This window comes from Glycine soja, chromosome 3, assembly GCF_004193775.1.
Source record: "Glycine soja cultivar W05 chromosome 3, ASM419377v2, whole genome shotgun sequence".
NCBI classification, from domain to species: Eukaryota; Viridiplantae; Streptophyta; class Magnoliopsida; order Fabales; family Fabaceae; genus Glycine; species Glycine soja.
In genome coordinates this window covers 47,026,475-47,033,030 of record NC_041004.1, presented here as the reverse complement: position 1 = coordinate 47,033,030, position 6,556 = coordinate 47,026,475, and the positions used below count along the sequence as shown (strand labels likewise).

The 6,556-nt window shown below is 25.6% G+C and overlaps 1 non-coding gene across 1 annotated transcript; it reads left to right on the top strand.

Moving 5' to 3' along the window:
* Positions 1-4,676: 4,676 nt before the first annotated feature.
* LOC114407920 lies at positions 4,677-4,871 on the top strand. The gene has a single exon (XR_003665730.1). It is a non-coding gene; the product is annotated as a U2 spliceosomal RNA (small nuclear RNA).
* The last annotated feature ends 1,685 nt before the right edge of the window (positions 4,872-6,556 follow it).

Below are 6,556 nucleotides of genomic sequence, written 5' to 3'. Positions count from 1 at the left end.
TGACATTTATTTACTGTTCTTATATGAGAGATATAAGAGATAGAGTTTAGTAATTGTGTAGAGATTATAGACTAATATTGGAGGTACTATTTTAGTGGCAGGAGTATTTGAACATCTATTCTTCGGACATTAAAAAAAATGGCAAGTTGGGGGGGGGGGGGATTATTTAATTTTGTCTGAACAAAAAGTTCTTATGATAGAGTGTAATGCAGATAGAACCAACAAATTATCGACAGAGAATTAAAGGTTATTACTATTTTGATGTTTCTAACTAACAACTAAAACAATAAGGATTCGGATTTTGTTGGCAAAGTTAATAAGATGGAAGTTATAGTGGTTTAGTACTGCTGTCATGGATTATTATATGCATGTATAGATGACACATGACGTACAGGATACAAAGTCGTCTTGAAAATTTGCTGAATTGTTCTAAGCATCGATGACATCTTGGCACACCTAGCAAACTTAATTATCGATTTTTTTTTAATAAAACATAACGTAAGGTTATTTATTTGATTGCTTCGTTATCTTTCAATATTATTACGTACGTATATGATGAATCGGTGTTCGTTTCAATGGTTACTTGTTCAATGAAAGAAAGTCAATAGTTTAACTGATAAACTAAAATACTTCTGTCAAGCATACTTGGTCCTCCATTTCTATCGGCATTCTATATAGTTGGATACCTTCGTTAAGCTTTGGTCAATTCTCAATTTGATAAATATGCAGAATTTTCTAGTACAACTATATATTTTTTCAATCAGGTGAGAAAGTTTCAAAAGCCTTGGAAAAGAAGCTCATGACCTAATGTTAACATATATATAAGAGCGAATGGCACTTCAACATTACGAGGTCAAGATGTGTAGTCACTGATTTTATACAAGATATCATAATTTATTTATTTTTCTTTTCTTACAGTGGAGGAGAAAAAATATTCATAAAATATATTTTGCAAAATTCGTAAACAACCACATTCTACGAGATAAATATTTTTATTCCTGCTTCATGGGAAATTCTACTTTTACAATATATTTTTACTACTAGAAGAGAGATAAGAAGAAAACAGTATAAAATAATATAAATTATGTGATAGAGAGATATAGGGAAAAGAATAAACTACAAAAAGACAGTGTGTGTTTGAAAAGTGAATATAACATTCATTATTATCATTTTAATTATTTTTATCTTTAATCTATTCTTAAATATTTGACACACTTATTATACTGTAAATAAGAGAGAAATAAAAGTAATAATCATGTTTAGAAATTAAGAATGATTTTCTCTTAAAAAAAGAAATTAAAAACAATTTTAATGAAAACAAAGATGTTGATATGTGTTCTTTTAGAACAACCAAATAAAAGGAAACGAAGTGAATACTTAATGATTAATGAATAAGAGAATATATTAAATTTTAATACTTTAATCTATAATAAAGATAAAAAAAATGTTTTCATAAAAGAAGAATATCAGTTACATTATTTAATTTGTATATTATGGTTTAAAAAGGAAAATAAAAAGAAAGAAAGCAATCCTATACATAAAAAGAAAGAAAGAAAGTAATTTGCTTTGGGTCTAAAAGAAGGGCCTAAAAGCAAAGCATAATCACACATGCACGCCAGAATGGTCTCGTATTCGTATCACGACCCAGAGAAACATTTGTTTTGCCATTTACCCAAATCTATATTCGGGCTTTGTCTGTTACCAACTCATAACAAAAGTTAACTTGTTCAAAGCTGACTTTGTTACTCCTGATGAAATTATTGTTAACTCAATAAATAATGTAAAGAGACATATATTAATATTTGTTAACATACGAAAAAATAATAACTATATAACTGACTTAGTTGAATAAGTTATGTAAGATTATAAACTTTTTCATATTGTGTTCATTCCTATGGATAAATAAAATATGAAAAGATAATAATTAATGCTTTGGTTTCATCTCATGCGGATAATAATAGAATAGATTTTCAGGGTCTATGAATTTGTCAAATAAATACAGTAATTTATACGTAGGAATTTAATATATATAAAATATAAGAGAAAATTTCTCGTAATAGTAAAATAATTACACCAAAAGTTATATTAAAAAATGTCCTTATATAATTGGCAAATATATATCATAAAAACCAAAACTCTCTAGATACTGAACTTCAAAGATACATATAATATAATTTTGTATGATAAAATTAAATTCATATGATATATAAATTTATATGATAAAACTATAAAAATAAATTATTCAATAAAAAAATAGTTTGAACTCTTTAAGCATATAACATGGATTAGATTTCATATATATATATATATATATATATATATATATAATTTTCTTATTACAACATAACAAGCCAAATTGAGTTGTGGTAGTTTTTAAACAAAACATCAACCTATGTTTTATTTAAATTTAGATTAACATTTGTTAACCTTGCTATGAGTTGGAAGTGATGACAAAAATGACGGTAAATTTTTTTTTTGATATTCTTAAAATTTCTTCTCGATGATGATATATGACAAGTTGAATGATACTCATAATAATAACTATTATAAAGTCATTTTAATAAAAATAATAAAGGATATTTTATTTGACTTGGTCTTTTAATTTAGTCATTTAGTTTAAGTCTTTACCTTATTCTTTGATTTGATCTTATATACGTGATTTTAGAAACATTTGTGTATTATTAATATATAAATAAACACTTTATATATTAATTCTTTGAGATGGCAGTCCATATATTATAAATAGTTACATTGGAGTAGGATTTTACATAGTTTTCTCAATTCTCATCCATATCTTTTCTTTTTTATGTGAGTTCCTAGATTAATCTCACTAAAAATTTGTTAATAAATAATTTTACGGTTAATTGATTCACATGTTTACGGTATTTCTAATTTTTCATATCCGACCTAATATTAATATTTTAATATTAGAAGTCACGGAATGAGTAATCGTTTATGTTTTCTTGACAGTAACAAGATTATTCATTGTGTTTATCGGATAATTTTGATATTTTTTCTTGAGAATCATATCAGGCCATATGACAAAATAAAATAAGCCATTTACATAATGATTCCAGTTAATATTACTATAATATAATCCAGTCAATCATCCATAATTTACATTATATATTTTGGATATAAATATAATTACCCTTCAGTAGTAGGTATGGACATGAACCCAAACCAACTCTTGGATCCAATTTACGTGATTCGCAGTTTAAAAATCAAGTTGGGTCGACTAAAAAAGAATAAAAACCAATTAATTCAAATTAAATATTAGGTTAATAAATTATAAACTTAACTAAATTCAACCTGAACTCTAATTCTTTAAATGTTTCTCTTGTACGTTTTTCAATTCATCCTTAATTTTTATTTAAAAGAATGTTTTTTTAAATAAAAATAAAAATATTTTATGTGATCTAATCCGAACAAACTTTTTTGAAGAAAGACTTTTGTATTCAAGGATTATATTTGACTGAGTTAATTAACTTTGAATTGAACTTTTTTTATGTAAAAAATTAAGCTCGTTAAATTCTCTATTCGTGGTCAGTCATATTGCAAAATTTGCATGTTTATCTTCTCTCACTTTGATTAATTAGCGTGTTTATCTAAATGGCGAATCACAATATGGGTCGCCTCCACTAATACTATCTTCATTTATTTCAGCACTGTCAAGTAATCGCCTTTGTTGATAAAGACTATACTAAGCAATTAAAGACAATGCTACAACCACTATGGGTAAGTGTTACGAAGAGAGGGAGCACATGATTGGTACATAATTTGTCTTATGATAGCACCCACATGGAGAATTATTATGTCAACCAACTAGATGTTGTCTCCAAACTTTTTATCCTTCAATCTTTAGGGCCAGATATATACGGAGCAACTCTAAATGGGACTTGTGCTATTCTGATTAACTGATTAAGCAATTTAAGTATATAAATTTTTTCGATGGAGAGCAATTCCTTAATGTATAGAGAATAATTATACCTCTCTTCCTTTTGTGGGACCTAATGTATAAAATTAACAATATTACTATTATAATATAATTCTTCTTTCATCTCAAAATAACTATCATCTTAATTTATTTTACCCATAACAACAAAAAAATATTAATTTTACAAAATTAATTTTATGTCATCATTAATTTATTTATAGTTTCTGTATTTTATCATTAACATTATAAGATAGACGAGTGAAAAATATAATTAATGTTACATTTGAAAAATTAAAATAATAATTATTTTGAGATATTTTTTTCTTATATAACAATTATAATAATATGGATAAAGTATAATATAACATTAAGAAATGCTAATGACACCTTTTTTAGCAAATTACTTTATGCTTTGGTTGAAATTTGTTTAAAATCATTAATTTTGATAGGTCTTATTTCTAAATCATGAGAAAAAATTGTTAAATGAAAATATATTTGTGGTTGTTATAAATAATTTATTTGTGATTGCTCATATTTTTTTTTTATCTTTTATGAAGTACATTTTTGTGATATTTATTTCTTTTCTTAAGTTGCATTCATCAAATTTGTATTACATATAAACATGTAATAAGCATATGATAATAAATAGATTAAGAGATTTTATTCTTCAACAAAATAATAAACACAAATTAAAAATAAAATTATAAAGGAATTTATTCTTATTTATATATTGTAAATTATACCTTTTTCAGTCTTTTGGCTAAGATGAAGGATATTATGTGTTTTTATCAGTTTAATATATGATATATGGGTCATTGGTCCACATGATATTAAAATACTTTTTGAAGGGGAGAGTCCCACATAATAGCTTGCTACTCGACCTCTCACGTGTTGCGCAAGTGTTGCCCTATAGCATGAATCTGACACACCTTACAAATAAAAAAAAATATTATAAATTAAAATTTATCATTTCTTAATTAAATATTTTTTAACATTTTCTCTCTTTTCCTTTGAAAGTGCATTTTCATTACCATTAGACTCTTAATCATCTGAAAGTATTGTCTTTCTTTATATACACGCACACACATATTTTAATTTTGTTAAATGCTTATTCATTTTAAATTAAACATAATGTTATATCACAATTTAAATTATTTATTATAAATATAAATATATAATCTATATTTTTTTTTACAGAAATTTACATATTTTATATAATTTATTTATTATGATTATACTGTGCAATGCACAAACTAAAAACTAGCTAAAACTAAAAGTTAGTATATTGATTAAAAAATACATGTAAGATTTAATTTGAAATGATGATACTTTGTCAATAAAAGCTAATAATATTGAAGTAATTTGAATATAAAAACTATATCATAATTTTTTTAAATTTGTTAAAACTCCGTTATTCGTTAGTGTAATTAAATATATAATTGTGGAGTAGTGTAGGTGGAAGGAGGTGGAGACGAAGATGAAGATAGAGGAGCATGTTCATTAATAAATAAAAACCATACAAGAAAAGAGATTGAAGGCAAAAGAAATTAAAGGGATTGGGTTTACCCGTGGATGGAGGTACGGGTGGACGTGGATAGGGACAGAACCATGAGTGTATCAAAGGGGGTTAGATTTTTTTTACAAGGTATTTAAATATCTAATTTTTAAGAAATAATTATTTAATAAATAATAAGTTTTAAAAAATATTTATTATTAGTTTTATGTATAAAACTAGAGATATGATCTTTTTTTATCCTCCAGACTAGAGATATGATCTACTACTTGAAAAAATATTCTATTCAATTCATTAATTACTTAAAATTGGGCATATATAAATCCTGAGTATAGTCAAAGTCCATGTGAACTCGATAATCGATCTTACTGTTTTAAATTAATACTTAAACAAATTGGTATATTTGCAAAGGAGTTAACAAATATCAATATCGAGACAAACTAGGACACAAGTTGGATCTTTCGAGCTACCATTTGTAAGTAGAGATAAGATAAATCAATGAAATAAGTGTGCAAAGTGTGTGTATGCACGACTAGCATCTTCCACGTAATTTCTATCTTATCCTATACCATGTGCATGCTTAGTTTGTTTATACTTGTTAAGCAAACTAGCGAGACTGTTCTACATGTTAAACAAACGAGAGATCGTGTGGATCATGCTTCTACACCCTAGTCGTATATTTAGAATCATCATCTCATCCTTAACCAAATTAATAACCGCCAACTTTATATTGTACTACATGTGGAAATTATTGAGGTGATAAGAATTTGACTAAAAAGGAAATAAACACAGAGTAGAAGAATAGTAAGGAATTTAAATGGCTCAAAACAATGGTGATCTAGAGCACACTCTAGGTGGGCGACCATATTTAGAGGGGCAATAAATTTTTTATTTAATCTATATGAGTATATACAATCATATAATTTAGCAATGTCAACATGAGTTTAGAGAATTGTTTTTGTGCAGTTGGATTGTAAAATGTAAAGAAGTATAAGTTATTAACATATAAAAAGATCAATCTTTAGTGTTATGAGCAAAACAACAAAATTACGGATTCATAATTATTGAAATATTGTTCTTCTTGAATTTTTTGTTATTACAAAACT